The sequence below is a fragment of the Lissotriton helveticus genome, chromosome 5_1 (genome assembly GCF_964261635.1).
Source record: "Lissotriton helveticus chromosome 5_1, aLisHel1.1, whole genome shotgun sequence".
Lineage (NCBI taxonomy): Eukaryota > Metazoa > Chordata > Amphibia > Caudata > Salamandridae > Lissotriton > Lissotriton helveticus.
The window spans coordinates 526,900,017-526,921,308 of record NC_136065.1 but is presented as its reverse complement, the minus strand read 5'-3'; positions in this window follow the sequence as shown (position 1 = coordinate 526,921,308).

Genomic DNA, 21,292 nt, shown 5'->3' with positions numbered 1-21,292 from the left:
GCACTTCGTCTACGAATCATCGAAGAGTGCCAATCAGAGTCACTACAACATCGGCTGTTAAAGAAACATTACTCACTTGACGACATCGAGGAACTCACACTGATAAACGATCAAGCTGAGGAGCACGCAAAAAAGATGGAAGCCAGCAAGACAGAGAAACAAGAACAAGCCTTCCAAATACAATCTCAAACAGAAGTGAGACGTCGACCGGATCATCGGAGACCTGGAAAATCCACACGTTTGTCCCGTGGTAGGACCAGAAGTGGCAACACCCAGAAACTACCACCACAATGCTATTGCTGTGGTTTAGACTACCCTCACACAGGCTCCTGCCCCGCCCTGGGACAACAATCTCACCGATGCGGAAGGTACAATCACTTTGAAGCACTGTGTCAAACTAGCCGTAAAGAAGCAGGACCGACCGAGTAAAGTACTGGACCACATCACCATGTGCGGGCAGTGCAAGGAAGAAGGGACCGCTCAACGAGCTCATCCAGATCCAGCACCCAGTCACAAACTTCATATCGATCCAGACGATCAACTTCAAAAGATTTGTCCGCCGTCACTCCCATATCAAATATGTGTGCATGGTGGCAGAACCGGACCAGCTAAAAAAATATCCCCGGTTACACATTCAAATGGGAAATCATTCTGCCAAATTTGTTCTAGACACAGGAGCATCACTCAACTACATCTGCACAATTGAATACGAGAGGATGTGTCCCAAGCCGAAGCTAGAACCAGCCACATTGCGTCTACACATGGATGTCCTAGGAACCACTGCCATGTTTAGGACGCTTCCCTACATCATTATCCTACAAAGACAGAACAAGTCAAGCTGAAATTCATGTAATAGAAGGCCCTGAAGCTGCTGACTGCCTTCTCAGTTTACCTACAGCAGAACGTCTGAAGCTTGTAGAGATTCGAATCAAAGTTGATGACTCACCCAACATAATAAACAAGTTCCCGAAACTATTCTCGGGCCTAGGAAAACTAGCCCATGTCAAAGTTAAACTACACATCAACGAACAAGTCACGCCTGTGACTCAGCATCATAAGAAAGTACAGTTTCATCTCCAACAAGCAGTTGACGACGAACTCCAAGACTTGCTGAGCGCGGACATCATAGAAAGGTCAACCGGACCTACTCCCTGGGTGTCTCCAGTAGTATTTGTACCAAAACGAGAACAATAGAACAAAGTACGCTTGTGTGTGGACATGCGAGCCCTGAACACAGCCATTGAATGAGAGAGACATCCATGACCTCACATCAGTGACATGATCACTCATTTGAAAGGAGCGTTGGTTTTCTCGAAATTGGATCTCAATAAAGGATATCACCAGCTCAAACTCCATGAGAAATCCAGAAACATCACAACGTTTACCACACACCAAGCGCCTCCATTTTGGTATCTCTTAAGCAGTGGAGATCTTTCAAGAGGCAGTCCGGCGAGTTATCCATCACATCCCAAACTCATTAAACTACAGCGACGATATCCTTGTATTTGGCGCAACACGCAGGGATCACGACAAAGCCCTAGATCGCGTGTGCCATGATCTTCTCAATGCCAACCTCACATTCACGAGACAAATGTGAATTCCACAAGTCGACTCTCAAGTTCTATGGTCATATTTTCTCCGAAGACGGCACAAGACCTGATCCTGAAAAAGTCTCAGCCTTGGCCGACACTACACAACCCAATGACATCAGCGATATTCGATCTTTCTTGGGCATGACCAGTTACTGTGCCCAATATATCAAGGACATGCGACCATCAGCTACCCGCTGTGAGAACTCACAAGACAAGGCCAAAGTTTCCACTGGTCCAATGCATGCAAGCATGCTTTCAACAAGATCAAAAAGGCTGTGAGCTCTGCTGTCCACCTGGCGTACTTCAACCCTAAACGAAAGACTGAGATTACAGTTGACACCAGCCCCGTCTTCCTTGGCGCCATTCTAGCTCAGTATGATGATAAAAGAGGTCAGCGTCACATTGTGGCATACGCCTGCCAAAGCCGCACCAACATGGAGAAAACATACTCACAACCTGAAAAGGAAAGCCTGGCGGTTTCGCGGGCATGCAAGCCCTTCCTTCTATTCATATATGGGAAACACTTCACGCTCATCACGGACCATCAGGCCCTAATCACCATATTCAGCAACCCTTGTGCGAAGATGCCTCCACGGATCAAGAGGTGGAGGATTGACCTGTAAGACTATACATACTCCATCATTCACAAACCGGAGAAGGCAGAGATCCCGGCGGACTACATATCACGCCATCCCCAAGCGCCAATGCAGACAACTGACTCGCTAGCCAAAGAATACCTTCACTTTGTCATTGATCAAGTGCGTCCACTCACCGTCCCATTGGAAGCCATCATAGAGGCCCCTGCCAAGGACGCCATGCTTTAAGATGTCATGCAACGTATCCACACAGATTCCTGGAGACATCTGGACAATCCACGCACCACAGTCGCCATCAATGTGCAAGAACAATCATCTTTCAGACACGTCAAGGATGATCACATGATCAGTGCAGACGGGTTACCGTTGAGAGACAGAAGGATTGTTAACCCTCACCAACTAAGACAAGGGACTGTCAATCTAGCACACGAAGGTCACAGTGGTGTAGTGGCCACGAAGAAAGCACTGCGAGAGAGAGTATGGTTTCCATCCCTCGACCAGATGGTAGAAGCCACACTTCAAGATTGCCCACAATGTCAACTGGTAGGGCAAGAAGAACCGCACGCCCCACTGCAGTTGTCTGATCTTCCAGGTGGTACATGGCAGCAAATAGCTGTCGACTTATTTGGCCCGCTGAAATATGGATAATATATCATTGTCATCATGGACGAATACTTCCGACTTCCTACCGCACACCAGATTTCATCCACAAAAGCATCTGCTGTCATACCTGTAATCGATGAAGCATTCGCAGCATGGGGAATCCTCAAGGTGGTGAAGACAGATAACGGGCCACCCTTCAACGGGCATGAATTCACAGAATTCACCAACCATTTGAATTTCAAACACCGCAAAATCACTCCATTGTGGCCCCCAAGACAATGGGCTGGTTGAGCGCTTCAAGGCCAACTTAAAGAAAACAATACCACAAGCTAAACTGACCCAACGTGACATCCAACCAGCACTCAACGAAGTATTGCGAACTTATAGGACCACACCGCACAACACTGCCAACAGATGTCCTGCAACCCTAATGCTCGGAAGAACCCCGTGCAAAAGGATACCAATCTCAGGCGCAGTCACACAATCCAAACTCCCGAACTCGGACCACGAGACACTGGTGAATCTCGGCAAGACCAAAAAACAAAAAATTAAGGAATATGCTGATAACCGTCAACATGCCAAAGTGTCCGACATCCGAGAAGGAGACTGGGTACTGGTGAGACAAGAGTGGAAAACCAAAGCTGATAGTCGCTATCATGCCCACGCCCTTCGAGTAATGAAGAAAAAGGGGACTATGATCACAGCTGCCTCTGAAACCAAGAGGAACACGAGAAATGAAATCCAGTGGCATACGTTCGAGAAGAAAAAGCTGGCTGGGACATGGACATATCGAACACAGAAACAGACAATCAAGAAGAACATTCCTGTGTGACTGACACAAATGAAGTGAGAGAGGCATCTCTCTCGCCGACCACAGAGAGTCATCCGGAGACCAGTTTGACTCATTGCAGAACTCTAAGAAGTAACATGGGGCAGCTGACAAATCAAAAAAAGGGGGAGATGTTGTGTCGCCATGCCTGACTCTGTCTGTGACTTCCGAGTCAGGCATGGCAGGAAGCGGAAGGGAGGGGTGAGGCACAAGGGCGCCAGTCGAGGTAATAGGAAAAAGAATAAAGACGTGCAAACTCCAGCTTGTGTCCGCATATCATTGTGGCTTGGGACACGAAACACACTAACAGGGATATGACGGATGCAGTAGAGAGAGGTCCTCACACTGCCCTTCCACTCCGTCTGGTGACAGTACTCTTCCTGCTCCATATCCTTGCAGGAGAAAAGGGACCAATTTTGTTTAGGCCCCACAGCTCAACACAAACAAGGTCTGTCTAGTATTCCATAGGACTGAATCTGAAGAGATAGAAAGTCAACGGGAAGAAAATGAGCCTTTCTTGATGGCATCTGGTGGGCAGTGAAGAGGGAGTGGGTACGTTAAGAATGTGATCTTGGGATAAGAGGTGAGCAGTGGGCATGCCTCATCTCTTAAGACTGGAACAATGAATGAAATGAGAATCCAATGCAACAATTTATAAAACTTTTGACTACACATTTGTAAGTGGAAATATGCACATTGCAATGTACATCCACTGAGTTAAAGCTTGCAGGTCCCAAACCATGATTGCAAGCAGGGGACGGGCCAGGCTGCAAGACCATTTGCAGCTCTCACAGCAGACTCAAGACCATGAAAGTGTATTGACATGTACGGACTTTAGAGCGTCCTCACGTTTTTGCTACTAATTATATTTTCACTCTGGTTGGGAACGGGAAGAATTGGTAATGAACATGAGAGATGCACTGAGATCAGTATCTACCACACAACTCGACGGGATCAGTAGTCCACATTTCGCTCTGGACAGATGTCGCCGTAGAACACAATTTCCACGGATTAAGCACAATTTACTAGAATATAGTTTTGATTCGCTATTCTGCGCATGAACAAATACACTTCATTACTGATTCGCCTTAGCACTTATCTGAAAAGATGGTTTGTGAAGAATTTACTGACAGCTATTCTCGTGTTCTCATGCGTAAGAGCCCCTAAATTCTCTGGTATATGAAGAGCAATCTGTTGCCTCTGCTGTTTATGATCCTGTTTAAAATTCTTAACTTGGTGGACGTCATAGGGATAGTTTATTATTCCATTTACTTCTTGAAATGAGAGAGCTTAGCGCATCGTCATTTAAATTGCATTCCATCCAGCCTACTCACCTATTTCTGTGCATCAGTTATCTGTCTGTATATAGAGTAAGACACTTACAAACGGAATCCGGGACATAATGTTTCCTCAGTTCTAGACATCTTTTATTTTCTTCTTTGCTAAAGAATAAGGTTTGTTCGTCTGCTATCTGGTTTCATTTTGTGGCAGTGATTGACTTCCAGCTATCTTCTGTTTTCCAATTTTTTTTTACGAGTATCCATAAAAATCACTCTGGTACACACATTAGCACATTTTTCCATATTAAATGTTTATGATATCTTAGATCCTAACAGATATTGACATTCATCCACTTTTATTGCAAGCAATAAACAGCTTGTCTCAGATGTTAACAATATGGAAACATGTCCCAGATTGTATTTGCTAATAAAATAGTCAATTTTACCCACTTCTGCTTACAATCAACCTGGCTTGCGTTTCATGAATTTGATCGAGATGTGTAAATTGCAGCACCAATCGCTCCTCTCCACATATGAAATTTCTATTTTATGAGCAAATAAACCAAACTTCTATGTTGTCCAGTTGGTACTAGGTGCACCATAGCTGTAAAAACAGACTTGGTATTTTTTTCTGTAAAAACGTGTGCCTTTATGCTATTTGTATGGTAATTATTCCACTTGTCAGACTTTAAGTAAGGGTTGTGTCACCAAATATTTCCTAAATACTGCACCAGCGTGGCCAAAATGGGTGAATGCTCCATTAGACACAGCAGTAAAGCATTTCCATTAGTTCAAAATAAACATTAAAATTCTGTATTCTTCTTAGTGTAAATAACATTATACTAACAATAGACCAACTGTTTCCCCCAAAATGATGGGTATAAAACTAGAGTACTTCTGTGCACTTCGTATAAACTATAGTACTGTGCATAGGTTGTTCAATCCGGCATAGGTTCCCACAGCCTTGCAGAAGGCATATCCTGTACTTGTATTTTTGCCTGTTTGGGATTCGTATTGGCATGGGGTAAAAATATCAATACTATATGTGCATGCTAGGAGGTACCCATGCTGCTTGATTAAATGTATATGTATTTTTACTTACATTTGTTATTAAACATAGCTGCCATGCTTAAACAGCAGTGTGTTTTCTTTGTTGTCCTTTCTTCTTGTTATGTTTGTAGCATATGCGTACAATAAGAAAATTAAAAAAATGACCATCTAATCAGCTTGCCAATGTCAGAACTGTTTTCTTTGCCAGTGCTTCTTTTTTATTTATTCTTTATTGGCTACAGTAGTATGCAAAAACAAAGCACTGAATGCCACAATAATCTTTGTTGTTTAGAAAAAGGAGCATGTGACAGACATATATTGCCTGCCCAAACCTGTTATATAAAAGACCAACTAGCTCCCAAAGGTAGATCCGTTTTAGAGATACCAGGCTTACCTAGAAAAAATAGAAAAAAGCAATTTCAGCGTATTCAAAATATCAGCTTAACCCATTTGTGAGGTTGGGAGACCCTTCCAAAAGGTCACCGAGGACCAAATGGGAAAAGAATTGCCCTGCCTGTATTGCCTTGTACTTACCATTTAGTCTTCATGGAATACCCAAACACCCAGATACCATATTTGCAGGTGTTGAGGGACCACGCCAGCTTACCATCTAGGCCCACAGGGTTATGTCAGTTATAATCCATGGATTGGAAATAATTGGATTTTCTCCAATATACAATTAATCCTGATACTTCATTAAAATCTGACAATAACATAACATCTGGGAGAGTCACTCTTAGATCTCGTAGTTTCAGTAGGAAACCATCTGCATATAAGTAGATCATTTGTGGCTCAAGAAATGAGTAATGCCCACTCATTTGCTCTGCCCTGACTGCACCTGTTAGTGGCTCCATTGCTAGTGCAAAACAATTATGGGGGAGAGCGAGCAACCCTGACGCATGGTCCTGTGAATGCCCCATGTGTCCGAAAACATCTGACCAGTTTTAACTCTGACAATGGGTTATGTAAACAGTTATTTTTACTCATTTCAGAAAGCCTTCTTCCAACCCATACAGCACAGGACATTAAACAGAAAAGACCCTGACAATGTGTCAAAGGCCTACTTTGTGTCCATTGAGGTAACCATTGGTACCAAATGCGTCTTAGGGGTCGTATCCTATAGGTGGAAAAGGTATCTCAGATTGCACATGGATTCTGGCAACAAACCTCTTAGATATACCTCCTTAAACATTATTAAACAGTTTGGGAACTGACTGCGCCTAGATGTTGATTACAATTGGCGGGGAAGGAGTTTTCACTCTGGCCAACATATCAATGGTTAAATTGATTTCCTATGCAGTAATTGGGACCCCAAGGTGCTCCCGTTATATATCTCATTAAAAGGGGGAACATCCTTTACAACGCAACCACTACAACGCGGTTGCGTTACGACGCAGCTTTAACAACGAAAGTCGTTACAACGACTTTCGCTGGAGGGCGCTCTAGGATAGGGGATAGTTTAATTTACTATCCAACACCTTCCCTACTATCTACGGGGACTGGTGTTGGAATAGTAAATTAAACTATTCACTATCAGCGCTCCCCAACGCAAGTCGTTGTAACGACTTGCGTTTCAATTCAATTCTTTATTATGTTTTGGAACTCCAAGGAGATCCACATAAAAGCCATACACGATACAAGACCTATTCAATGCAAGAAAGACATCTACAATGTTTACAAAAATATAGAGTAATCAGATTCACTTGCTACAAAAGCCATCAATAAATAGCTAAAAAACATTTAAAAAAGTTAAAAATGTTAAAACAGAAGATTTCATTTGGGGGATTATACAATGCAAGTAAGAAAGAGTTAGCATTTAAAATACCCAATTGCAAACATACATATCTTAACCACTTACGCCGAAATGGGCGCAATACAGGGCATATGAAGAGAATGTGCAAGCGATCCTGGGTGGACAGGTTGCAAAAATTACAAATTGCAGGAGCACCATACCACTTTGCCAATAGATTGTTTAATGGCAACAAATCCTGTCTTAGAAGAAACCAAAATCGCCGAATGCCATGTGGTAGATTCCAGGCGATATAAGGTTGCATAGCTTTCCTAACATACGAGTCAGTAAGATGGTTAGCTCCCTTCTTAAAATAAATAGCCTCCTTGTCCATTTTAAAGCTAAGGTCCCAAGATGCCTCTTTTAAAAGTGATTTTAACTGTGCAGCGGAAACAATAAAAAGTGTGCTCTCTTCCAATTGGAGGAGGGTGGCCGCCTTTCTGAAATTCTTAACAATTTGCGAGTACTCCTTTAAGCTGCCCAACAGTTCAACCTTCATAAGATTTCTTAATGAACCCATTTCTCCTCTGGCCAGACTGGCAACCCACCGTACTACAGCTGCTAGGCCCTGCACCCAACTACTGTGAAGGCCATATTCAAGTCTGCAGGCAGCCGCTGAACAAGCGGTGTTAAGAGAGGATATAGATCTTAACAACTTCCCTTCTACAGAATGTAAAAAATCCCATTGCCTTAAATCAACCAATTCCATTCCATACAAAAGGGAAGAAGGGATTTTTGCCCTAAAGACTTCCAGTAGGCAATCGAAATGTCTTCTCCCCGTGGCTGAGTATAATGCACTCAAGCCTTTTCCCTGAGACAAAGCTTTGCGGGTATTGTTATCAGTGTGGGGCTTGTCACTCAAATTATTGGAAATGATTTTTCCTAAAAAGATATAAGTCTTTACCACCTCCAATTTATTGCCACCAACTGTCCAAACAAAGTTCTTATACTTTAACTTTATTCTCCCTGCGATACACATAATTTTGCTTTTTGTTGCATTTATCCTCAAGTAATGGGCTTCGGCAAAAAGATGTAATGCACGAAGACGATTGGCCAACCCATTAGGTGTTAGATCCAGTATTATAATATCATCTGCATATAACAAGCAGGAGATAGGGGTTCCCCCTACAACCCGGGCTATACCATCACTTGAGGAGATAGATGCAGGAAGATCCGCAATATACAGTGAAAAGAGCAGTGGGGCAAGAAGACAACCCTGTTTTAATCCATTAATTGATAGAATGACACGTGATAACCCCCTTTCTCCACCTTGCAGGACACGACACCATGTATCAGTATGTAAAACCTGCACCAGATCTAGCAAGTGAGGAGGCATGCCCATGGCAAATAGCTTTCTCCACAGCAGGGGGCGATCCCCTTTATCGAATGCTGTGGAGAAGTCTATAAATGCCGCATACCCATATCCCCCACGAACCCTTACATATTTATCACAAATGATCTGAAGTGCAGTAAGGTTATCTAGGGTGCCGTGCCCTTTGCGGAAGCCAGTCAGTTCTAGTGGTAAAATGTGGTTCGCATCGACCCAATCATTAATTAAGGATAACAAACATTTGGTGAAAACTTTTCCAATTGCGTCAAGGAGGGCTATTTGACGATAGTTCTTCGGTATATCCCTATCGCCCTTTTTGAACAGTGGCACCAGTATGCTCCCTTTCCAAGAGGAAGGGACAGTTTTCTTAATGAAGCAAAATCTGAAAACAGGAAACAGTATTTTGCTCCATAATGCTGGTTCCTGTTTCAAGACAGATATCGGGAGTTCATCAGGCCCCATAGCTCCTGAAGTATGCATGTCCGTAATCGCCTGTTCAATAATGTTTTCTGAAGGGGACTCTATTGGGGAATCAAGCTCAGTACTGAGGCCCCTAAGCTCCACCTACTGCCCATTAATAGCGTATAAAGTGGAGATATAATTGACCCATAACGATTCAGGAATAGGAATTGGGAGGGGACCAACTCTTGCACCACAACCCTCCCCAATAAGAGACCAAAACTGTCTAACTTTGCCATGAACCACTGCCTCCCGTAGACTTATCCATAGGGAATCTTCTTTTTCTTTTTTTTATCTTTTTCTTAATCCTACTTCTCCTTCTTTTTAAACGATCAATTTTGTGGAGTCTTTCAGTTGATCTGCACAGGTATTGCTCCCGCACTAACTTATTTATTTCCTTATTGAGGAGAATAATCGATCTTGGGAGGAAAATCTTTTTTGGTGCCAAATTTGATTTTTTAACATCCAAAATGATCTTCTTCATAAGAGCCTCAAAATGGATTAATTCAGACCCTCTCCAATTATTTAATTCTAACATCGTTTTATCAAGGATACGTCCCAGACCCTTTATAGCTTTAAAGTCCCAAAAACATCTTCCAGACTTCTTATGAAAATTGACCGCATCACCATTAAGTGACCAAGGGTCAGATTTAGGAAGGTGTATTGAAAGGATTAAAGTTATCAACATATGATCACTAAATATATTCTCTGAGACCACCAGATCTCTCAATAAAGAGAAGGAGCGGTGGTCTGTGATTACATAGTCCAAAATGGACTCACTTGTGCTGGATTTATGGGTATATTTTGCTGGGACATCAGAAGGTAGCCTACCATTGACTATTAGCTCCTCCATAAGAAACAATTCTTCCAGCAGCATTTTCCCTCTTTTATTAGTTTTAATTTTATCGGGGAAAAGGGCTTGAGGAATCAAAAATGCTTCCTCTTTGAATTTATTTCTAAAAACCTCTAGGCTGTAATTAGAAACTCTGCAATTGAAATCCCCCACTAACAGCACCTGAGGAGTAAGTATTGTCTCCTTTATCTTTTTAATAAAAATAAAAACCTTCTTTAATACACTATTGTAACATTCATCAGGGGGGATATAAGCATTTATTATAACCAGTGGGTTTTTATTTTCCCCACTACCAAAGCTACTAAGGGTGACCGCCTGAAAAAGGTTACTCTGATCCACATAATGGGAGAAGTTCCACTTTATTCTATTAGAGAGAAGGCACGCAATTCCTCCTTTTGCATACCCTCTCTTCGAAGGGGAGGCTGCGACCTCAAGAACAAAATAGTCCCTCCCCACGCCTATTCTGTCTATACACCAGGTCTCTTGGATACAGATCACACCAGGGTTCAATGAGAGAAGATACTGTAATTTTTCAGGACTATTGTTGATCCCCGCGGCATTCCAGGAGAGAATTTTTAAGCTACTGCTAAAGATTGGGAAATAGCTTTGGGTTATCTTTTGATTTACTTAACAAAGCCCCAGGAAGCCAATTCCATTGTTGGTTATCCTCTTTTGAAATGCTGTAAGTTTTTTGCGGGGCAGGAATTACATGAGACACTAGCCGTTTAGTTTTTAATACACATATTTTTAATTCCTCGAAGAAGGGAGGGTGACCTGCTTTTCCCAAGCCCCGTTGAATAGGTCTATTTTCATAGAATCTATCTCCACAATTCGCCAAAAAAGGTATCACATCAATTCCTCGACTTTGAAAATGTTCAGCTTGATTCAAAATGAGGTTCACTATTAGCTTGGAATAGAACGTTACCCTAGTATGTGATGTATTATCAGTTCTTGACATAGAAACCAAATCAATATCATTTGATTGAATTCATTTTAGGCTCTCTATATCTCTAAAACATTTAAGTAACAATGTTGCGTTGTTAAAACTGGTGGAGGCAATCCGCCCGACATCCTAATGGGCCCCTATCTGTCCACCAGTCGCTCTGATGAAGAAAATCTACTGTCTGTCCAAGGTAGCTTGCAACAGCCAAGCCAACATTTGCCGTTCCCTGTCACCTTTGACATACTGTTAAGTTAAATACTCCTTAAGGTGGACTCCACCAAGGGCCTTATTACGAGTTTGGTGGTACCATGCACCATGGAACCAGCACAGGTAGTTCGTGCGAGGTGAGCTCTACAGTCTGAGTATCATATTACAAGTTGGGAGGATAAGCCTTCAAAGGCCACTGTCGAACCACTGATACAACCAGCCTACTCCGACTGTGGCAGCTGCGGAGCAAGCCAATGAGGCCGGGGGAGACTCAGACCACCACTGAAACTGCTCTCCCGAGTATCAGTTGCTTAACAGCTGGCATGACCCTGGCTGTCCAACCACTGTATCTGAAATAACGGAAAGGGAGGGATATAAGGCCAAAACTCATCTCTACTCACCTCTACTCACCTTCTAGCGACTTAGAGCACGTCCTGCAGCTGCTCTACCTCCTTGACCACCTTCAAAACCCAGTTTGTTGTGGTCGAAATCAGAGGTAATTCACACAACTACCTGTTGCCATTGACTCCTTTGCAAAACAATGCGCCACCATGAACTAGGCAAGGGAGGTGGGGTCCTCAAGTAAATGACACATATACAGGGACCATGTCTTTGATTGTTTCTTATCAGTCATCAAAAATACATCTGTTGGATGTCTTCCTAGGCCAAAACACTGTCACTGCACAGGCACGCTGTACACAAAAGACATGTGTTTGCAAATTATGCACACTGATAGTGATGTGTGCATTATTTTACATTCCACAACACCACCTCTTCAACAATATCACAAAAATTAATCTCTCTCACACGTTACCCTTGCCCTTTACTACTTGCCTCCCATGTTTCTGCTGATCTACACTTATAATGCAGGTCACCATTACCCAAATGTTGCTCAAGTGACATTGAACTGAATACATCTACCATGAGCCCGTGTCACTCCAACTTCCACCCAGATGCTACACTGCATGTGGACCTTCTCACTTGACTCCCATGTCACTACTGATCTATACTATTCATGTGGGTTACCATTACCTAAGTGTTACTCAAATGACATTGAACTGACTACGACTACCATGAGTCCTTGTCACTCCAACTCTAACTCAGATGCTACTCTACATTTTCCCCTTCTCACTTGTCTCCCATGTCACAACCAATCTACACTCCTCATGCAGGTTATCATTAGTCAAGTGTTGCTCAAGTGGCATTGAACTGACTACAACTACCAGGAGGCCTTGTCACTCCACCTATAACCCGGATGCTGCATTCATTTGCCCCGTTTCACTTGTCTCCCATGTCACTACTGAAGTTCATTACTCATGCATGTTACCATCACTCAAGTGTTGCTCGAGTGACATTGAGTAACAATCACCAGGAGGCCTTGTCACTCCAACTATACCCAAGATGCTACAGTGAATGTGACAAACTCACATTATTGCATACATATCGGGTTCTGTTGTGATGTAAAAGAAAAATCTGTATAGATGTGTCAGTAAAGTCACAGACACCTTATCTGCTACAACTCTGTAATAAACACTCATACATCAGCCACATGAAAAGGTAATGTTGGTCAATGAGAGTACATAGAATCATTGTGAGAAACATTTCAAGGGCACAATGGAAACACTTGCTGTAGGTTAGCCTTGCCTCAATCAGAGGGAACTCTGAAAGGCTGGGGCATTGGGGCACAGTACATTTTTGAACATGCCTGACAAACTCCATGCACCCTGGACCTGGGTACTGGGACAACCAATAGCAGAGCCAAGTGACATGCATGAGTTGGCAATGGGTAAGTGCAACATAGGAAAAACACAGCACTAACCACATGTGGCACACATCTAGATAAAGTAGCTGTAAGATACACACTGCAAAATTGACACATGTCAATGCAGAACTACACAAAGGCATGACAAGTTGACACCCTCCATGTGTGGATACACAAATAACTAAATTCAAAATATCAAACACATATGCAACCTATATCTTAGGGAGAAGTGTAAACTATATGATGTGGACAGTGGCCAGGCCAAGCTAAAATATTTACCACTTAACATATCACCCAATGCAATGTCTGCCTCATCAGGATGTCAACCCACATAGACATCCATCCTACATTTCCCCTTGCCCTGTCCAACTACAGCACTGACTCCAAGGGCATATCATACAAACCAGAACAACTGGATCAGCAATCAGGGATCAAACAAACACATCTGTAACCACACATCACTAACGATACAAGAACATCAAATAGAAATGCAATGGCAGGACCAATGTCTTCCAAAAGAGGATAATTTTTATTTAAACTCAAACAACCCATCAAGGGAAACAAAGCCCAATGGACAGTCCATATCAACAAGATATGGCACAGCACAAGGCTGTGAGCTGTAACTTGCCCTTCCTAACACTGCTTACTAAGGGGAATTTATTGAGCACAGAATGCACCTTGAAGAGGGTTCTTGGGAAGGGGGGCTGAGGTTTAGGGAGGGGTGGGTTTATCTTTGGGAGGGAGCCCCTTGGGTTTGGGACTTTTTGGGGTGGGTTTAGGAGGTTTTATTTCTCTTTAGGGCTGGGTTTAGGGGAGTGGGGAGGCTGTGTTTGCAGAGGTGAGTGGGAAGTGGAAGGGATGGGTTTGGGTGTGGGCGGGGTTTTTGGAACTTTGAGAGCAGATGTATGAGAGCTAAGGGCAAGGGCAAACAGTGAGATTCACAGGGAAAATGGGATGGAGTTTTGGATTGGAAGAAAGAGGGAGTGGAAGTGTGATTTGGCTTATCTGTTTTCACTCTGTGTTGTGATGGTGGCTGTTATGTATGTGACTGTGACCATATGTGCTTTTTGGGTGGGAGTGCTGTGGATGTGATGTGGGTTGTGGGGGGGGGGTTGCAGGTATGGGTGTGTCATGGAGGGCTCTGTGGATGTTGCTGTGATGAATGCAGGTATGGGTGTATCTATGGAGGTGAAATCTGTGTTGCTGTCATGCCTGAGGCTATGCTGGGGTGGTGGAGGTGGTGAGAGAGGTGAGTGTCTGCTGTGTGAGTGCATGTTTGAGTGTTTTGAATGTCTTGGGTTTGTGTGTGGTGCTTGGGTGATAGAATTGGGAAGAGGGAAAGTGGATGGGGTAGGCACAGGAGGGTTGGTTGAGGTTGGTATGGGTGGATGGCTGCAGTGAGGGAAGAGGCCAGAGCCTGAAAAGATCTCTGTAGCCCAGACATGCCAGTGTGAATGCCTTCCAGTAAGGCAACCATCTGCGTCATCTGGGTGCTTAGCGGGAATGGCCAACTTGTGCAGGGACAACAGGGAGGGTGGCAATGGAACTGAGGGTGGTGGACAAGGATGAAGGTGGAAATGATCCTGTTGGGTCTGCCACCTTATTGAAGTGTTTACCAGATGATGATGAGATGTGGGTGTTCCCTCACCAAAATGGACGCTCTTCATTTAGTGTGATTTCAGTGTTTACAATGGTATTCATTTACCATTAAAACGTAGTATTCATTTAGTATGCATGAAGACTAAGTAGTATGCCCACAAGCCGAAATATGCTAATGATGGAATACTAGTTCTACTCAACTACCCACATGATGAACACTTCAATTGATTGCTAAAAGAAGACTAGTAGTATTCTAGAAGAATAGTATTTGAAGCTTAGTAGTATTCTGTTAGTGTTTATTTGCAGCTCTTGTGCTATTTCAAGAGCAAAATGAAGGCTAGTCTCATTGATTGTGACCACTATTTGAAGACTAGTGGTATTCTTTGTGAGCAATATCTGAATACTAACGGACCACTATTTGAAGACTAGCGGTATTCTTTGTGAGCAACATATGAATATTAACGGACCACTATTTGAAGACTAGTGGTATTCTTTGTGAGCAATATCTGAATACTAACGGACCACTATTTGAAGACTAGTGGTATTCTTTGTGAGCAATATCTGAATACTAACGGCAATGATTGTGAAGACTCAAGTAAGACTAGTAGAATTTAAAGTGAATGTTAATTGAACACTAGTCACATTTGCTCTGATTAATTTATAGTAATGCGATTGATTTGATTGCTTGCACAGGGCTTCTCTTCATGATGCCTTATGGGCCTTTCAGACTAAATTTTATTTGTTACATGTTTTCAGAGTGAATGATTATAATCTACCTGTTACAAACTCATTAGTCATACATCCAGCAAACATTTTATGATGTGTACCTGGAACATGTTTTTGTTTTCAGACTACCCAGAAGGAACAATTGTGCAAAATTTAATTAGTCGCCATATAAAAGCTTAACTGTGCCAACTCCTCCTGTGTTGATTTTCACGCCTGCTTGGGTCTGTACTCTGCCATTAGGCAGGGATTTTGTCTTTGTGGACGCCCTTTCCAACGCCTGTTTTCCTTGGGTCTGTAGTCTGCCATTAGGCAGTTTGTTATTGCACATCAGGGGGGTCAATATTATGTTGTTTTGTTATTTGTTCCTGGGGAGTCTGTTATGTTGGAATTTTAGAATTCCAAGGGCCCACTTCTGTTAGGCAGACTGCCCATTAATATTTTTCCTGCACCTGGGCTGTTGGGTCCTGGGCTGTAGCCCTATTTAAACGTAGTCTCTGCTTGCCCAAAGTGTAGGCTGACACCCAGCCCCCATATCTGACCTCCGAATTACCCACTTACCTTTTGAAGGGTTTTTCTGCCTGGTGTCATGGATTCCTATCAGGAGACTTACCAGGATGACCAGTGGGAGGAGGATCCCCTTAACGCCCTATCATGGGATGATTCCTTTTATGACGCAGTGGACAATTCCATAGTCGCGGAGGCATTGACGCCATTAGAGGATCGCCTGACATGTGAGATTTATATGGCTTGTGAGCTATTGGCTAAAGCTGCGCTATTTGTGCCAAACCCTACACCAGGGAATGCCATGACAGATGCTCAGCCACCACCTTCTAAGCGACCCACTAATGCGTTCAGTCGCCTTAAGCAGGCATTCCTGGCCAGTTCTCAGGCGCCCACAACCCCTGTTGCAGCAACCCCTGCTGCAGCATCACTTGCTACCCAGCGGGCAGATGATCAGGGTGGAGCGGATGATCAAGAGGGCACTACCCTATATAAAACTTTATAAACAAAAAAATAACCTTACCTCCAGTAAGTCCCACACAGCGAGATTTCTAAGAGGTCTTCAGAGGCCATGTCCCCTTTCTCCACCACTCCGCAAACGCGGCTCCTGGCACACTACTGGTTGGGGATGAAGTCCACTTTACTCCTGAGGGACCTTTGGAGGCTAAGAAGCCCTCCTTGTACCTCCTGTAAGTCCTACACAGCGGGATTCCTGAGAGCTGGTTGGAGGCCCATCCACCTTTCTCCACCACTCTGCAAACACCATTACTGCTTAAAAAACTATAGACATTCGCTGATAAAAATAAAGGTTACAGGGGCGTTATAGCTAGGAAACGGAGATTGAAAAAACTTTAGTAGTTCAATGAAAAAACCAAAGGTCACAGGGACGTTTTAGCTAGGCTCATATTTCACTTGAACAAAACCAGTGAAATTCAGCTGTTATAGTTAACTTACGCCCCCACAATGCACCACCTATGACCTCATGTATTACATCACTCATGACATGGTCAGTGACATCACTGATGACATGATCCACAAAATCACTAACGCATCCACTCACATCCCCATAGAACCTTTCATAAACCCACTCCCACATGATAATTCACAAACCCATTTACAGACTGATATCACTACTTACACACCCACTCACGAATTCATATATCTACACACACATCCACTCAACCATACAGCCACGCATACACCTACTCATTCATACAGTCACTAATATATTCACTCATACACCCATATTATCCCACATACAGTGGGTTAGTCAGCTGTAGAGCTACTGACACTTACTCACCCATACAGTCAATCACACAGCCACTTACTCACCCATACAATTACACCCCCCCACTTGATATGCATACAGATACTAACAGGGACTCACTCACATATAGTTGCTGACCCAAGCACACACTCACCCATACAGCCACTTACATACCCCACTGCTCACCTATACTGACCTTTACATACCCAGGTACTCACCCATATACCACTGGCACATCCATTCACTCACCCACACAGCCATACGCACACTCACCCATACAGCCCCTTGCACATGCATTTACTAACCCATACTGCTACTGACTCACCCACTCATTCTTCAATACAGGCAGTCGCACACCCCCTCACCCAGACAGGTACTCAGACAACTAATCAATCGCCCATACAGCCACTCATGTACCCACTCACACACCCATACAACCACTTAGACACCAACTGACAGGCTTATACAGTCAATCACGCACTCACTGAATCATCCAGACAGGCACTCATACACCCAGCGATTCACAATATACACCTTGGTATTTATATTTAACACTTAAACTCTATAAAAACAGTCAGTCACTGGATGATGTCATGAGATGTCAGTGATGTCATGAGTGATGTAATATGTGAGGTCATAAGCAGTGTATTGATATATATATATATATACACACACACACATACATACACACAATTAGCTATAGAGGCTTTCAGCCAACCCTCTCATCAATTGGTCTATTATTGTGTCATTCCCATTTTTCATCCATCCACTGCAGCGTACAGCTTGGGACAGGACAGTGAGCTAAGCTATTGGCTAACTTTACTGCAAATGATGGCATTCTTCCCCTTTACAAGAAGTAAATCCACACGCAAAGTAGTGCCCTTAAGAGTCAGTGACTATTATGGCAAAGTGTCCTTTTGAGATTAAAAATATATTTGCTGTTTGACAGTTTTTTAAAATATGGATGTGCGGCCGATAGGTTCCACATCAATAAAGATGTGCAAAAACTGTGTGAAAAAACCCAATAACAAAGCCAAAACGCCTATTAGCTTTGCCATTGTTTGTTTCATATTCTAGAACATTCAAACCTAGTCAAGATCACAAAATGTACTCAAACAGCTAAATACATGTACATATTTCAAGATCAAAATGAGGGTAAAGTCAGTATACAACTGGAAACATTATCAGCATGTCACACAGTTGAGGGGGAGTCAGGCAGCGATGGTAGGTCTGGCAACCATTTTTTTAAGGAATGGCGCCAATGCAAGGCACACGAGATTCTGCCCAGCCTGTCACTTTTTGGCCTCACTGTGACTGTTGCTGAGCAGTAGCGTCATCATGAGAGAGTGATTCTATGTTTTGTGGTCTAGGCTGGATGGATGAGGGAGGCAAGTTGACATTTTTTTCAGTTGCTGTGTTCACTGTCTGGAGAAGACTGCATGATGCAGTTTCCCAGGAGTCTGAGTGAGAACTTGACTGGGCAGCTGAATCTTGAACAAACAGCAAATGCACCTACAAATGCAATCGGTCATGCATTTGTAGGTGTTAGAGCTATTTGCATTATAAATGGCAATACCTTTTACCTATGTATTATGGAATGAGGAGTAAAGCAGAGTGGGGTTGAATGGAGAGGAGTCAAGCAGAGTAGTGTGGAGTAAAACAGAGTGGTGAGTGGAGTAATGTGGAGTGAAGTAAAGCAGACTGGTGTTGAGTGGAGTGGTGTTGTGTGGAGAAAAGTGACGTGGAGTAAACCGGAGTGGCATGGAGTGGAGTAAAACAGACTGGAGTAAAGCAGAGCGGAGTAAAGCAGAGTGACGTTGATTGAAGTTGAGCAAAGCAGAGTGGCGTGGAGTGGTCAAGCAGAGCGGTGTGGAGTGGACAAGCAGATTGGCGTTGAGTTAGGCAGAATGGTGTTGAGTGGAGTAAAGCAGAGCGGAGTAAAGCAGAGTGGCATGGAGTGGTGTGGAGTAAAGCAGTATGAAGTGGAGTAAAGCGGAGTGGAGTAAAGCAAAGTCGAGTGGAGTTGTGTGGAGTAAAACAGAGTGATCTTGAGTGGAGTAAAGTGGAGTGGGATGGAGTAAAGCAGATTGGCATTGAGTGGAGTGAAGAAGAGTGGCATTGAGTAGAGTGGAGTGGAGTAAAACAGAATGTAATTCAGCAGAGTAAGTGGAGTAAAGCATAGTGGCGTTGAGTGGAGTGGAATAAAGCAGAGTGGCATGGAGTAAAGCAGAGAGGTGTTGAGTGGAGTAAAGCAGAGTGGCGTTGAGTGGAGTAAAGCAGAGTGGAGTTGTGTGGAGTAAAGCAGACTGGAGTGGAGTAAAGCAGAGAGGTGTTAAATGGAGTAAACAGGGTGGCATTGAGTGGATTACCACACCACAACACTACCCTAAACCCTAAAACACTACCCCCAGCATGACCCTCCCCCGACCCCCAGTCCGGTCCCCACACTCAAATACTACCCTGCACGACCCCCCAGCACTACCCTAAACCATAAAACACTACCCTACACTACACAAACACCACAACACTACCATAAACCCTAAAATACTTCCTCCAGCACGACCCTCCCCTGACCTCCAGTCCGGTCCCCACACTCAGGGCCCGATTCACAGAATGAATTTAAGATTAAATCCTAAACTTACTACTATTTGGTATTCACAGAATGCACTTACTACTTTCGGGATTCACAGAGTGAACTTACTACTTTCGGGATTCACAGAATAAACTTACTACTTTCGGTATTCACAGAATAGATTTAAGACTACTAACTCTAAGTTCGAATTCGGGCCGTAAATTCCGGCCCGGAGGCGGAGCTTCCGGCTTGGGGGCGGAGCTTGCGGCCCGGAGGCGGAGCTTGCGGCTTGGAGGCGGAGCTTCCAGCTCGGAGGTGTGGTTTTTTGCCATGCTGAAATCTTCACCTCTGGGCCGCAAGCTCCGACTCCGGGCCGCAAGCTCCGCCTCCGGGCCACAAGCTCCTCCCCCAAGCCGGAAGCTCCGCCTCCGGGCCGGAATTTACGGCCCGAGTTCGGACTTAGAGTTAGTAGTCTTAAATCTATTCTGTGAATACCGAAAGTAGTAAGTTTATTCTGTGAATCCCGAAAGTAGTAAGTTCACTCTGTGAATCCCGAAAGTAGTAAGTGCATTCTGTGAATACCAAACAGTAGTAAGTTTAGGATTTAGTCTTAAGTTCATTCTGTGAATCGGGCCCTCAAACACTACCCTGCTTGACTCCTGAGCACTACCTTAAAACCTAAAACACTACCCTAATCTATACAAACACCACAACACTACCCTAAACCCTGAAACACTACCCCCAGAAAGAGCCTCCCCCAACCCCCCGTCCGGTCCCTACACTCAATCACTCCCCTGCACGACCCCCCAGCACTACCCTAAACCCTAAAACACTACCCTACACTACACAAACACCACAACACTACCCTAAACCCTAAAACACTACCCCCAGCACGACCCTCCCCGACCCCCAGTCTGTTCCCTACACTCAAACACTACACTGCACGATCCCCCTGCACTACCCTAAACCCTAAAACACTACCCTATACTACACAAACACAACAATAGTATAATAAATAAGGCATAAAAATAGTATAATAAATAAGGCACCATTAATCTACCATTCAGCATGCAGCTTGAATAGAATGTTAATAGTAGTCTGGATAAAGTCCAGTAGTATTCAAATTGTTTGTATTCACTAAATGTTCTGCATTGTAAATGAAGACTATGCGATTACAAATAAGTATGTGCTTAGTATTCTGTTAGTATTCAAGAAGTACCACTCAAATATCAGTAGTCTTCATGCTCTAGCCTTCCCAAAAAGAATACTACTGAATACTAAATATGGCATAAATTAGTCTTCGAATGCTATAAAAAGACAGGTTAACCACTAAA